This window comes from Corvus hawaiiensis, chromosome 6 (genome assembly GCF_020740725.1).
Source record: "Corvus hawaiiensis isolate bCorHaw1 chromosome 6, bCorHaw1.pri.cur, whole genome shotgun sequence".
NCBI lineage: Eukaryota > Metazoa > Chordata > Aves > Passeriformes > Corvidae > Corvus > Corvus hawaiiensis.
In genome coordinates this window covers 63,175,693-63,190,575 of record NC_063218.1, presented here as the reverse complement: position 1 = coordinate 63,190,575, position 14,883 = coordinate 63,175,693, and the positions used below count along the sequence as shown (strand labels likewise).

General features: G+C 43.6%; 1 long non-coding RNA gene across 1 annotated transcript in view; it reads right to left on the bottom strand.

Annotated features, from left to right (window-relative positions):
- Positions 1 to 504: 504 nt before the first annotated feature.
- Positions 505 to 14,883, bottom strand: part of LOC125326858 — a 49,224-nt gene continuing 34,845 nt past the window's right edge. Inside the window, exon 3 of the long non-coding RNA XR_007204039.1 lies at positions 505 to 1,422. This is a non-coding gene — a long non-coding RNA (uncharacterized LOC125326858). The remainder of the gene's footprint in view (positions 1,423 to 14,883) is intronic.

Sequence of the window (14,883 nt, the reverse complement as noted above, 5' to 3'; positions counted from 1 at the left end):
CTGTCCTTTGGGTAAGAAATACGCCAAAACCTTGCCCGTGGTCCGGGCAGCGAGAGGTTTGTCGTGCCAGCACGGAGAGCGTGGTGTCACCACACACACCATAGAGACAAAAAAACTTCTTCAGTGGCAAAAAAAAAACCACTCGAGTGGGAAAAGCCCAAAATCCACTGGCTCCGTCACTGCAAGATTTGGACTGTAAGAATGTCTGATTGCGTGATAATTTTTTATCATTCCCCTAAGATGACCACTTTTATGAACAGAAATGAGGAACAGACACATGGAAAACAGGGAACATTGCTTTAAGGGGCTCTAGGGATACCTGTTCCCGTATTAGATGTTTTTTTCTTACAAATATGTATTGTTACTTCCCTCAAATGCACGATGAAATGAAAATGAACTCGATTATTTAAAGCAATAATTTGAAATAACTAGGATACATTTTAAAATCAATACATTATATTAATAATAACAATAACAAAAATAATAATACTACACTCCTTTTTCTTTTAAAGTTTTGTGCTGGTTTAGCTCTGGCAGTATCTCATGAAATAATTTTATGCCATAAAAAGTACTGATGGATTATATTAGGGTGCATTTTTATTACTCCACAAAATATTTTCTGTATTTTTTCCTTTTTTAACAAGGAGAAAAAAAAATAGTATTGTTTTTACCCCCTACACAAGTGTTATTTCTTTCCATCTTTGTACCACCTTTGCCACTGACACCAAGGAACTTTGAACCAGCTCAGAAATGGATGACTTCAATCCCAGCCCTTGCACACAAAACCAACCCCAGCCTCAGCATCTTAATCACAAAGTTGCTGAAAACACAGAGTTTCTCTTACAGGGCAGATTTTGTCTTTGCCTATTTAACTCCAATTTAGCACTAACTAAGCGCTGACAGAAGATAGATAAAATGGTTGCTAGAAACTGCCAGGGAAAACTCCATCCAGCTCCTACTGAAGGGAGCAGAAAAGTGACTGATGACTTCAGAGGATAATCAACAAGTGGGAAGGATGGATGCTGGCCAAGTGTGCTACGCATACCTCACTCGAACATAAAACAAAACGTATGGCCACAGTGGACAAGCTATTCTACATCCATCCAGCGTCCTTCTCCTCCACAAGCCGATATCCTGGAGTCAGCTGGGTCAGTGAATGGCTGGACTCTTGCTCTGACTCTCTTTGGTCGCTGAAATGTGCTGGCGCTCCTCCTCGGAAGGCACTGAGATCACCAGGATCCCTCCAAGGGAATGAAAGATCTGCTGTTCCCTCTGCTGTGATTGTCTTCCCTTTATTCCTTCAGGAAGGTCTGGCAACTCTGGCATCTCCTCCTCGCTCTGCAACCTCAAAGGACACCATCTCAAGCAAAATTCATTTATCTGGTTTCTCAGAACCCGAAAAGACCTAACCTGGTACAACTCCTTACAAAGCAGTAAACACAAAAAGATATATATTACGGAATTATTTCTCAATAAATAAAGAAAATACAACAAAAATCAGAGAGAAAGTAGTTTTAGAAGTATATAAAAGAGGATGCTGTCACCCTTTCCACAAAGTCAGGGACAACATCATCACTTGGTTTCAGGGGAAGCAGGATGATCCCTGCTCTTGAAAGGTTTTGTTGCTGCCTGTTCATGAAACAAGCAAGCACCCTGTTGCACATGGCTGTGTTATAAAAGCGAAAATAGATTTATACCCATAATCTTTTCAGAGTTCAAACTCTAATGGCAGAAGTTAAACCATACAAGTATCTGAATTCAAGCAGATAATCCCACTGTTCCAGTCTCTGTTAGTGCCATAAAATTATATTTGTACTATTTATGGAATGTGCAGATACAGGGGAAATGTATTTATAGCTGTTTTGACTAGTTCTACTGTGTGCTTAGGGAAGAAACCGTGGAATTTGGGGTTTGGCATTTTGGACACTGGGCAAATTAGAGGGCCCCTAACTCTCTTGACTGCCATTTGCTGCTGTGTGGTTCTGGGGTCAGCCAGGCATCTCTGGTTGGAAGGGAATACAATTCTCAGCATCAGCCGTGTCCCCTTCAGCTAATTATCTGTAAAGTGTACAGCCAGCTTCTCTCCCTGGACTGCAGGAAATGCTGCCTTGAGTCACACTTTGGGAAAGCTCTGACATCTCTGAATCAGGAGAAACTTTGTATTGATTTTAATGCTTCTGTTTAAGTCAATTCATTACATTTGGAATGAAAAAGAATTTGTAGCTTTTGTCATGAAGAAATAAGATAGCAAAATCCTTTCACTGTGCCTATAAATTAAACTTCTACTTTTCTACCGCCTTGGAAATTAGCTTTAGGCATTTTTGGCATGAAGTAATTATGTCAGCCACAGATTCTTCATTTTTTTTAATGTTACATTCAGTAGGACATAAAGTTATGTCCTAACATTTAATATTTGTTAAAGCTCAGAGAATATTGCACAGCCTGTTGGTTTGGGGAAGATTTACAAACGTGGAGCCCTGGCTCTTCCAGTGACCACGAGGAATCTGTTTGCTGCTTTAACCACTCTTTCCCTGGAAAAAGGACACAGCTGGTTCCTGCAGGGAGCAGGGCTTTTGAGAATTTTAAAAAGCATTTTCTGCCACTGCTCATGCCCATGTAATGAAATCCTACACATCCAGAAAGGCCTATGAGCACGGTCCAAGGAAAACTGTCCCTAAGCAGAAAACCCCAAGCAATGGGTTTTCTTTTGCTTTAAGAATTAGTGTCACTCAACAAAGCCTGCTGGTGGGATGGGAACATCTCAAACATTCCTGGCTGTGGAGATGCCATACCACGATCTCCAGATAGCCTTTCCCTCCACCACATGACTGCAGTGATAAGCAGAGTCAGATGAGACTGCTGGGCCCATCGAGGCGCCTGCTCCTGCCAAAAGGGAGCGGGGTGTCCCCCCAGCCCAGCATGGATGGACCTGTGTGCCCCTGTCACTGACACCAGTGCTCATCTGATCCCTTTGGGAGCTCATTCAGCTCTCTCAGGCACCACAGGGGGAAAAAAAAATAATTAAAAGAAGATGTTTAGGTATTTGCTGGCACAGGGAGCTGAATCAGCTTGCTAAGGGGTCATAGGAGCACCAGGCCTGGCCTGAGTGCTGTGTCCTGCTCTGGAAGGGGAGAGCATGGATTTGCCTCTTTCACTGGCAGCAAACTCTTCTCCAGCCACCTACATGACTCAATCCAAAGATTTTTGTCCACTGGTAAAATGGCCATTTTTTAGTGTAATTACACTAATTTTCTCAACATATCCTTCCCAGCATTTCCCCCTCTTGCAGTATTATGGCTTTATTGGAAGGAAGACAGAATATTTTCTCCAGTAATTCAGAATTCCTCCCTTTTTCCTTTCTGAGCAGGAAGAAAAAGAATCATCATAAACCAGCATTGTACTCAGTAAGGGTACTCTTGTACCCTTGCTGCTCAATGCTGCTCAAGGCAGCATTTCCTGCAGTCCAGGGAGAGAAGCTGGCTGTGCACTTTACAGATAATTAGCTGAAGAGGACACGGCTGATGCTGAGAATTGTATTCCCTTCCAACCAGAGATGCCTGGCTGACCCCAGAACCACACAGCAGCAAATGGCAGTCAAGAGAGTTAGGGGCCCTCTAATTTGCCCAGTGTCCAAAATGCCAAACCCCAAATTCCACTCTTGTTTTATCACCCTCATTTCTTTGTACATACTGGTAGCCCTTAAGAAAATCCAATCAAGAATCAGGCCCACGTTGTGCAACACATTAAACAAACACATAATAAACAGCCGGCCCATGCCACCAGGGACTTTGTATGCTTGGGGTTTTATATAGCCTTCAAATTGGAATATTTTGGATGGATCTAGACATTCCAAAAGGAAGCGTCTGAATTAATAAGTAAAGGAGGTTGTGTTGGAAAATGTCATGATTGCATTTAAAGAAATTGGCCTAGTTAGATTAAATGAACGGCCTTTAAAGAAGTAATTCTTCCTCCATTCTGTGCAGAGGTTCTGTCACAGACCACCAGTATTCAAAGTAAAGAGCCTGTGAGAAACAGCTGGATTGAGTGAAAAATCAAGAAACAGCCTGATATGCAGTCAAGCCCATTTAATTATGCTTCCTAATTATATTTCCCATGATAATTATATACAGTATTTAAATGCAGCATGCTATTTCCTGTTCAGAGTGATTAAAAACACCCTCGTGATTGGCGAAAAGATGCCGGTAGAACCGAGGGACGTTTCAGATGCTGCTGCCGATAAGCCCCGGCTCCCTCGCAGACGGGAAAAGCGCCGGGACCTGAGAGCAGCCGTGGGCAGAGCAACCGCACGGCCCCTCCAGGGCACGGAGCTGCTGCTGCTCACCTGAGAAAAGACTCCCAGATAAAGCCCTCCGAGTATCTGCTGCATCTGCGCTCGTGGGTCAAAATATTTAAATCTGGGTGCTTCGAGTTCAGCATCTCGCCGCTCATTAGCACATCTAAAGGAGGCTCGCAGAGCACCCGAGGCTCCCGGGAGGCAGGAGCCAGAAATCCCTCTCCTTCCCCCTCTCACTGCCCTGCTGGCGATTGTTGTTCGCAATTCCAGCAGCGCCTGGCTCCTCGCGGGTATCTGCCCCATACCTACATCAGAGAAGGAGGAAGCTGGAGGGGAAAAGGAAAAGCAGGCGGCAGAGAAATACGGTTTGGGGGAAATGATGCTGCCTTGGGAACGAATCGTGTCCCACAGCAGCAGTGGGCAGAGGCCTGAGGCCTCTGCGAGCTGCTCTCAGGGAATCATGGAGTGGTTCGTGCTGGAAGGGACCTTAAGGATAATCTAGTTCCAACTCCTTCCACTATCCCAGGTCACTCCAAGCCCCGTCCAACCTGGGTTTGAACACCTCCAGGGATGGGGCAGCCACAGCTTCTCTGGGCACCCTGCTCCTGTCCCTCTGAGTCTTATTTCTTTGGTGTATGCAGGAGTTTGTAGGACTGACATGCCTGGCCTCAGGGAGAGAACAGGAGGAGAATCCCTCATTTCATCATGTGGATGTCACTTCTGCAGAGATTTGGACTTCCCGAGTCTGAACCTCCCCCAGGACAGACAGTGCAGCAAAAAACCCTTTGAACAAATTTTCAGCTTTTGTGTTGCTGAATTCATACACCAGATTTTTTTCCTAGACATGAAATATTTGTCATTGTTAAGAAGGCATGGCATTTAGTTTATAGGCATGTTCTCCTGGACAATCCCAAAAGGGAAGCATTGCTTCTTGAAATGTTGCAAAGGAAAATGCTTCCAGGAGTTGGCCTTTGAACTAAGTTTCTGCTTCATTTAACTGCTGAATTTGACAGCAGTAGAGCTCCTAATTTCTTTATGGAATGAAATGCTTTCACTTCTGATCAACAGAGGCTAAATGTATTTGCAACACTGCAGGATACTCCATGGAAGAGTTATTAATGTTACATTAGACCTAAATAAGCTGAATTTTGTGTGGATTTCTGGGGACAACTACAGATCATGTTCTAATTAGGCAGAATACAATGGGAATATTGAACCACTGCTGTTACTGTGCATGCAGCTACAACCTCAACATCCAGAACAGAAATATCAGCCCCTCAAGTCTCAAGAATGTTTCTTACCAAAATCAGCATCTAAAATTAGTGAGGATGACCTCAAGTCAGACTCTGAGCCTTCCCACTGGATAGAGAATATTTAACAGGAGTAATCAGATAGGGGTAGCATTTCAATTATCCAGTACTCAGCTTATTACATGTAGAGATGGAATCTGAACACTTATTAATGTTCATTTTGTCAATAAAAGAAAACACAATCTGTGAGATAAGACAGCACATGCAGATGGAAACTTCTGTGTGTGGAAGGAATACAGCAATTTATCCATCCACTGCTAAAGGCTCCAGGCAAGATATTTAGCAAATGTTGACTGAAAATGAACGGGCAGCAGCTTTTAACAATTTCTCTATTTTCATCATTCTTGCAATTTTAAGTGCTCTTGGTAAACCAGCACAATAGGAGACAGCTAATCTGTTATGCCATCATAATTCCTGCATTAAGGCAGTGTTTACTAATCCTGAATCATTCCAGATTTACACCACTCTGACTGAGACCAGCATCTGGCCCAGAAACATTATACAAGGCAAGTATTTACATCTGGGAGCACATAAGTACCAGAAACACCAGAACCTTTGATTTTTCAAAAACCCCTATCATTCAAACTGATTAAGACATGTGTCTCAATTTACTGGTTTGAGGTTTTCCAGTTACATTCCCTAACTCTCCCTCTCTTCTCTGTTACTCCTTCCTGCCTCCCTCACTCCTCCTGAGTGAGAAAATATGCCTTTTAGGCCTTTCAAAACAGTTTAAACTCAGACCTAAAGCTCCATTCCCACCTCAATCCCATGAACCAAGATGCTTGCACTGTTTTCAGCAGTTAATTAACAATGAATGCCTGCCTTTGGAGACTGGGTGAAGCAGGGTGGGGATAAAAGATGAAGAAGGCTGAGGACAGACATAACAAGAATGGGGAGGGAGCAAAGTGGGTGGCTTATCAAATTCCACAAATACCAGACGAGGAGAGGTGTTGATTTGTTGCTGGGAAAACCCTGTTTGTTTATGGAGTTTAATCACCTGTTTTATGTTTGTTGTTTGAAACATATGGGAGACAATGGGATTGTTTGCCCCCAGTGCACTGGAATACGGTACAGTAAGAGTTGTACACAGGAATTTTAAGTCACTGGTATGTGTAAATTAGGAGAGCTCAGATCACTAACAGCTCAGGCTCCTGCTCAGCCTGTGTGAAGGAGGCACCAAAGAATGTGCCCAAGGTTGACAGTCAGGAAAAAAATGTCTCGTTTGTGATCCATAAAATAAACATAATTCTTTGAGGTGAGGTGAAGGAACTTGGAAAACAATGCATCCCACATAATATCTGTCAGCAAGGCACTGCCTGTCACATAGTTTGGGCTCCTTCTGCTTATGCTATGTCTCTTCTTTTTTCTTTTTCTTTTCGTAGCAGCAGCCAGACTGGGTGGGCAAGACCAGAGCTCTGCATCACTCTAAAGAAACATCAGTGGACATTCTGTTTCTGAGCAACTCCACTGCTTGGGCTGCGTGTAGAAGATCTTTTTGCATCCTTTGTGTCCTCCCCAGAGGACGGGATTCGTGTGCCCCATGCACGGGCTGTGCTGCTGGGATGCAAAAGGACTCTCTTAGTTTAATATTTAATCACACCTGGTCCAACCCTTCTTGGCAAAAGCACAGTCTTGACAAGGTGGCCCAGCAACTCGTGCAGCCAAATCTCACCCTCTGAGCTCTGCTACAATTCAGCTTCCTCCCCTGTTGTTCAGGGATGCTGCTGCCCCTCTCCAGTAAGGAAAACACACAAAGAAGCACTTTTCTCTCTATGTTTTCCCCATAAACATCTGTAAAGTCACTCCATTATCTTTCTTCAACTCTTCCTCAGATAAAATGCTCACAAATAACCCTGTGAGAAAGGAACTGTAACTTCATCTAACACTGATTGCTTGAAACAGCTTCTTTTGTTTATGTATAAACATTGCTCAGCTAGTGCTTAACTTGGAACCTGTTAAGGGACAGGAATGCTCTCTATGTGCAGCTGCTAACACAGATATTTCCTTCTCCACGTGTAGATAGCATGACAATAAAAAAAAAAAAAAAAAACAAGTACATATAAAATACAAGATTTTCTAAGAATCTCAGCTTTCATTTGCCATTGAAAGGAAACTATTTAGCCTCAGCGTTGCCATAAAAAACATTGTCATGCTGGTCCACATTCACTGAAAGGCTCTGAAATGAGAGAAAACTCAACATCCATTATTTTTTTTTTTTTCCAAATATTGAATTGGTAAGTCAACCCCCTTATTCTAGACAGTCTGATTCATGAAATTTGCCTGTCTGGGGGTGGCTGTACTAGATTAATTCAAACAAAAATACACCACAGCCCCTCTATGGGATAAGGTCTTACAAAGTTCACGCCATTCATAAATTGTTCCAATTCCTACGGCAAATAAGTGTTTATTATTTTGTTAAAAGGGGAGGAAAACAACATCAGCATCACTTAAATGATGTGGCCCATGTTGTTGACATGTTCTGGTCACAGCCATGGTTTTTGTGAAGTCAGAGTGATTAATGGTGGAGGCTACAGGCTGTCCCCTGAGCTCTGTGTGTGTGTCCGTGTGGGCAGGGTCAGAGGCATCACACGTAATAATAGTGTGGTTTGTGAACCTAAATTTTAACCCCCCGCCTTGGGTTTAAGCTCTGTAAATTTTATGAGCTGTTTTTCAGAAACTGGAATCCAAATCAGGTTTTTCCAACTTTGCAAATTTTTGATTTTTTTTTTTTTTTTTAATTTTCTCTATTATTACTGTTATTTCTTGTCACCTACACTTGCAGAGATCACAGGCTTTGGGACGAAACCAGTGTGAGGGGTTCCTGACCTGGGCACAAGGCAGAAACAGGGCTTTTCCACAGGCAAAAGGTTCCACATGGAATGGAACTGTGCTCTTGCACAGCCTCTGAACCAGGCAGCAGGGCAGAGTCACCACTCCTTGGAGACAGCTCTTTGTCTTCATTCTGGCTGCACGTGGGTGATAAAGCTGATGTTTGGATTTCATACAACATCTTCTCAATTTAAAACCAGTGTGATGCTCAGAGTCTTGGGCTTTCAGCTCTGGTCTATAAACGGCTCCTGGTAAATTATCAAAGGCATATAAATGATGTGGGAGTCTAAATTCTATTTTTCCAAAGGGATTTACACATATATTAGGAATGTATGAACTTAGCAGACTTAGGCAATAAATCTAATTGATTTCAGGAAGGTTCCTAGGTAGCTTTGATATTTTCAGAATGCAGCCCTTTGTCTGATGGGCTGAACCATTTCTTGTTTCCCTCATTATCACAGTGAAATGAATCTTGACTATCTGCCATCATCTAAAACGTGCTAGAACTCAACAGCAAAAATACAACAGTGGCACTCACAGGTGATGTCTAACTTGTTCCTCCCACTCAAACAATATTTCTGGGGTTTTTTTCCATGAGTACAAAAGAAGCCAGGTTCACCTCGAGAACGAATTATTCTGCCTATGATGCAAGTTGAGTGGGACCACGTAACATCTGCTTTCTTTTGTCACATCTTCTCTGACTCCTAAAGCTCTGCAAGAGAAGACTATGCTCTAAGAACTCCAGCTCTGTTTTCACGAAGCTCAGCTCAGTTGTAACAATGTCTTGAGGTTAATTAAAACACCTTTTGGCAATTCAGACCAACCCTTTCTTGCTGAAACTCTTAAGACCAGCATCAGCTGGGGTTGACTGTGGAGTGGCTTCCCTGAACCAAAGTTTCGCTCTGTGCGCACCGACATGAAGTTATTAAAAGTCAGCGGTGAGTGACACCGGGGCGTGACTCCGTGGGAGAAACGATGTCCTCCTGAGATCAGCCAACTTCTGCTTCAGCCTGTTCTCCTCCAGGCTGGGCTGGACCTGTCATGAGCACCCAGGGAGAAAAATTCCATTGGGATTCCAAGGCCTGTGTTGTCAAACATGTGGGGAAGCTGGCCCCTTTCTGAAGCCCCCTGAGCCAGCAGCCATTCGTGCCCCACAGGCAGAAGGAGAGCAGGACTCAGCTGCAATTTTGGCTTTAGGGATAAATGCTCGCTCCCCTTCTCTGGAGGAGCTGAGCTGCTGCCAGCAATTAAGGCTGTGAGAAGCAATTCCCTGATCTCTAGAGAGCATAACCTCTTGCCACCAGTAATTAAATCTCCCTGGTGGCTGTGGTTTTGCCAGCACAGCCCTCCAGCACTGTGTTCCTGCTCCTCGTCCCTCGCTCCGGGGTTGCACCACACCACTCCCTCTGCTCCACCAGTACAGCCATGGATGCCTCTGTGCAATGAACTGGAGCAGGGAATAAGTCCAGCTCAAAAATAGCCTGGCAGAGAAACACTTAGTTTTTTATGTGTCTTCCTCCAAATTGGATCAAATTCCTGATCCGTTTCGCAGCAGAGCCACAAACCAATACTCCAGGAGAACCGAGGGGCCCGTGCACTGCAGGAGGGAAGATGAAACAAGCAGTAGGAAAAGGCTGGAAAGGGAATACCAGAAGCCAGAATTGGTGTTGAAGACTTAATCTTGTGAAACCACAGCCTCACTCTTCCAGCCAGGAAAAAGTCAGCAGCTGCTGACCAGCACTGTTTTTTCTAGCACTTCAGAACCCCCTTTGAACTTTTTTGCGGCCCTGGGGGGACTGTAGCCCACAGTCAGGGAAACTCTGCCCGGGGCTGGCCACTCAGTCTTAGTGCACTGGGACCAACTTTCCAAGGAATAGAAGTTTCCCCGGCTGCTGGCACACACAAACTGTCTGCTGGGGGAACATGCCTCTTTCCACCCACCCTGGTGAGAATTCACGAGAATCCTGATGGGGAAAAATGTAAGAGGTCAAATATAGCTCTGGTTAGAAAATCATCTTCCCCCACAACGTGTCTTGAAAAGAAGAGCTCAAAAAAAAAATACTTTCCTTAGCAGATTTATAGCAAAACATTAGTTTAGAGCACATTGTAATGGCAAAATATTGCACTCGTAATAATAAATCATTTCTTAAGAAAAACTTTCAATTTTAAAAGTGTTGGCCAGCCATGTTTAAAACAACACTGAAAAACAGAGATCTTGTTTTGAATTGTTTGCCAGTAATGTACAAAAACTTACTGAGATTCATGAGGAAATGGAATGATCTATGACTCATAAGGAAAACATGAATTCTTCTTTTTATTTTAGAGTATAAATGCAAAGATCTGTGTATGAACAAGGAGCTAAACAAATGTTTGGGTTGTTAGTAGCAGATACTTCACCCACTTTGAAACCGGAATACCGCTTTTCTGAAGGAAAACAGACTCTGCTGCAGGACAGAGTCTCAAATTATCGATAGGAATATTCATACACATCCAGTTGCTGGGGCAAAGAGACAGGCAAAAATGAATGCCAGATTCTTGGAAAGCCTTGCATATTTTACAGCAGAAATTAAAGCCATGCTCTTTAAGGAACATTGTTTAATAATATTCTTTCTTTCTGCCACCCTGTGTTCTTTTCGTTCTTTTGTTATTCAGTGTTCGCATTCAGGACAGATATTTAAGTGTGTGCATAATACCAAGCAAATGTCTCAGTGCTATCGACTTTAAAGTTCTAAAGTTAAGATCATATTTTAGTGGTCTCCTGAGCAGGATTTACATATTTTTTTTTCCTTGAGCCGTGACCTTTAGCTTGAAGCTTTTTGAGACTTTTTGTTATGGTAGTGCTGATCTTGATTTAAACCTATAAAACAAATGATAGGTTCACATTAGTCAAAGGTTTTCCCCTCCAGGACGTGCCATTCCTCAGCACAACTAAATGAAAAAAATAGTCAATTTTTCTAAATTTATTTCACATATTTTCTAAAGTAACATCATTAGCTGTTTGTTCTCAAGAGTTTTTCTGTTTCTCTAGGCATTCTCTTTCTGAAAATGAGGATTTTATTCAATTTCTTCCCACTAACGTTTAAGAAAACATTTAAACTCAAACTGGATGGCATTGGACCCCAACTTGAAGTGGCCAGAGTTCATCTGGACCGGACTCAGTGTCAAAATAACAAGGCTTCTATCCCAAAAAGTAAAACTCAGATTTGGCCAATTCCACAGTACATTATTTTAGGCAATGCCCAAAACATCACAATTTGTAAAGAAAACGTCCTGCATCTCTCCAAAGACTCCAGCAAGCACTCTGGAGTCTTCCAGAGGTCCATGAACCACATCTTGGGACACAAGAGGGTGGCATGGTTTATCTGACTCTGTCGATCTACTCCAGTTGAGGGGGAAAATGTGCCATTAGTTAGATTAGATTAATGCAGCTCTTATAGCTAATTTACTGAGCAAATTTCCCTTTATGTCTGCTTTATTTTCCCTTTTGTTGCTTTCCTTTTTTGCCTTTCCTTTTCCTTTCAAGCGCTCATTCTGTGAGAAAAGATGAGATCTCCAGCGAGGAGAAGAGGGAACCCGTTAAATACCTCATTATCTCCCAGGTCTGTGTTGATTTACACTTCCAGCCAGAGAAATGGAGTTCAGTTCCTCCCTGACTGCACTGACACTGCAGATAACCCCGGCACATCCATCTCAAATTGTCAGCTCAAGACAAATTACCTTCTCTCCAGGATACTCTCTTTCACTGATTACCTGCTACTCAAATTAAATGCCATCTGACTTCTGAGAGTCTTTTGTTTGTCAGATTCCACTGGATTATGCAAAAAACGATGGGGGGAGAATCTGGTATGTTTGAAGTCTTGAGAACAGAGTGCACAGGCCCTGCTTCCTCCTCCAGCTTTGGAGGAAGAGCTCGGGCTTTTCCTAATCTGTTTGCCACCCCACTGTATAGTAAACTTTACTGTCAATAAGAAAGATAAAACCTAAAAGCCTTCTGAATAATGCCTTAAAGCAGTAGGATACTGTGAAATCCTAGTGTTCAGCGGCAAATATTTCACACAACCAAATTTTTAAAAGCCCAGGTTTTAGTTCATTTAAATATTTCACTTAATTCCTTTGTTTTAATGTGTGAAAGAAAAAGAGTGTCAGGAAGTACTTCAAAGGAGGATCTAGTAATTGCAATCATGTTTACTTAAATTTTTCTCTCAAAGACTTTTGGACTTTTTACTTCATTCAACTGTAATTGTCTGGCCTACTATTTTCCAGTTATTCACCTCAGGCTGTTTTATGTGTTTTGGGGGTTTTTCTTGTTAAAGCTTTCCCATTCTCCAAAATGAGATGGGGGGAGGGGCATGGAAACCAACATTTAGATGTTTCGCAGAGAAGCAATTTCAAGAAACCCGCGCTTGAGAGAAAGGATTTAAATTATACAGATCGGGGCTGCCTTTGGCCCTTGGTGTTGAGATTTTGCTCCACACTGGTGAACTTATAAATTCTTGGGAGCTTGGAGTCTGCCCTGTGCTCTGACAACACCACAAGAAACACACAGGTGATGGCCTGGGCTATTCAGCAGGTCCTGAGTGTGCCATGTGCCCTGTCCTGACAGGGGTGTAGGGACTCAGAAGCCTTTGTCCTGGTCCTGGGGTTGCTCAGGAGGTCCCATAGGGTTGTTGCTGGGGGCTGCTGTGCTGTTCGGTGCTGGGAACAGGAGCAGAGAAGGGGCAGGTCTGTGTTTGCCAGGTGGACAGCAAGGTCCTTGGCCAAGCCTTTAGAGCTCCATCCTCAGTGTGCACAGCAAGAGTGGGTGGTTTCACACAGAAAGCTGCATTTCAAAGCCCAGCAGGTTGAAGATTAGGACCTCTCAAGCGGGGAGCCCTGTTATCAGGAAATTGGGAAGTAATTAAGTCCCTTGGTGAGGCAGCACCCCAAGAAAAAGTGCAATCCTAAGTGTACTCAAAGACAAGACCACTGTATGAAACCAAGGGTAAAGAGTAAAATTGAAGAGTAAAATTTTAAAGAGTAAAATTTAAGCCCTGTGATACAGTTTAAAAAACTTTTTTTTTCAAACAACACTTTTGTAAATGGTGTGAAACCATATATGCCATTTCTGTATGAAGCAGCTCATCACAAGATAATCTCCAGTTTAACAGACACAATCTCCTTGTTGAGGTATTTCTCCTCGTAAAAATAGAGTTCTTAACGTTGGTTGATTGAAGGTGCAAATGAATCTTTTTTGTTCTGAAATTATTACAGAAAGGCAGAGATACACCAGTCTGTGCTAATAACCTGCCTACAGAAGCACCACATTCATGCGGTTCACTCCCTGTCCTTTTTTTTGCTTCCTGGTATGCTGAAATGTTTTCCTTAAACGTAGCTTTGAAGATTTCCACTTTGTTAGAGAATGAAAGCTCCTGGTGGTAACATCTTGGGAGATGGGACAGTGATTAATAGTCACACCTTGCCCATGCCAAACTGATAGAGCTTCAGACAACTGGGGAGAAGAAGAATGGCTCTGCAGAGAGCACGGGGGGTTTTATTTCACACAAATCCAGCAGCAGCACTAACAGGCCCGCCCATCACCCTGCTCTGACTCCCAGAGTCCCTCAGCACACCCCAACTCGCTTGTATCCTTCCTCTGGCTTCATGAATTCCTTTCTGCTGAGTGGCACGGCTTGGACAGGATGGACAGAGAGCATCCTCACCCAAATCAGAGTTCTGCTCATTGGCCAGAGAGCTCTCCCGGGAGGTAGGACATGAGCCTTGAGTCCCCTGGGGCAGAGGAAGAAACTGAACCCTGACCTTCTCTACACAGAGATCAGTAGCCATGGGTCCCCTGCATGTCCCATGTCATGGATTTCCCAGGGCTGTCGTGGCTTCAGATGTCCAGCCTCCTGCTAACCCAGTCCTCCCAAACAGCCCCTTTGCCTCTGCTTTCAGTCTCACACTCCCAGGTCCCTTCTGGCCACGGAGAGCTGACATTCCTGGTGTCCCTTCTGAGCTCCTGCTTGCATTAATGAGCCTCCTTGCTGTCCTGCTCGTTTACTCCCAGCGGCAGGAAAAGGGGGGAGGAAAACAGGGATGCCCCTTAAAACTGCTTTGCTTTAAGTGCTGAACTCTTGGTCCTTCCTCCTGCCCACCTTGGTCATTTTGCTGCTGGAGGTGTCCTTACCACGGCAAAGACAGAATTGTCTTCACTGAATGTTTCTCCTGTGAGGGTGGAAAACCATGGGAAGCTGATTATATCGACAGCAGGAGTACTTAAGGATTCCCTGGCTACATATAAACATGGAAACAGGGTGGGACACCAACTGGAACACAGCTGTCCCTCCTGCCAGACTTCGGGAGATGCAGGCTCTGCCTTTTGCAGGAGGGGCTGGCTCTGTGTTCCAAGCACAGCTATTCCAGGTATGGCTCTTCCAGACTCAGTGAGCCGACTCCAGAAAACACTTCTCG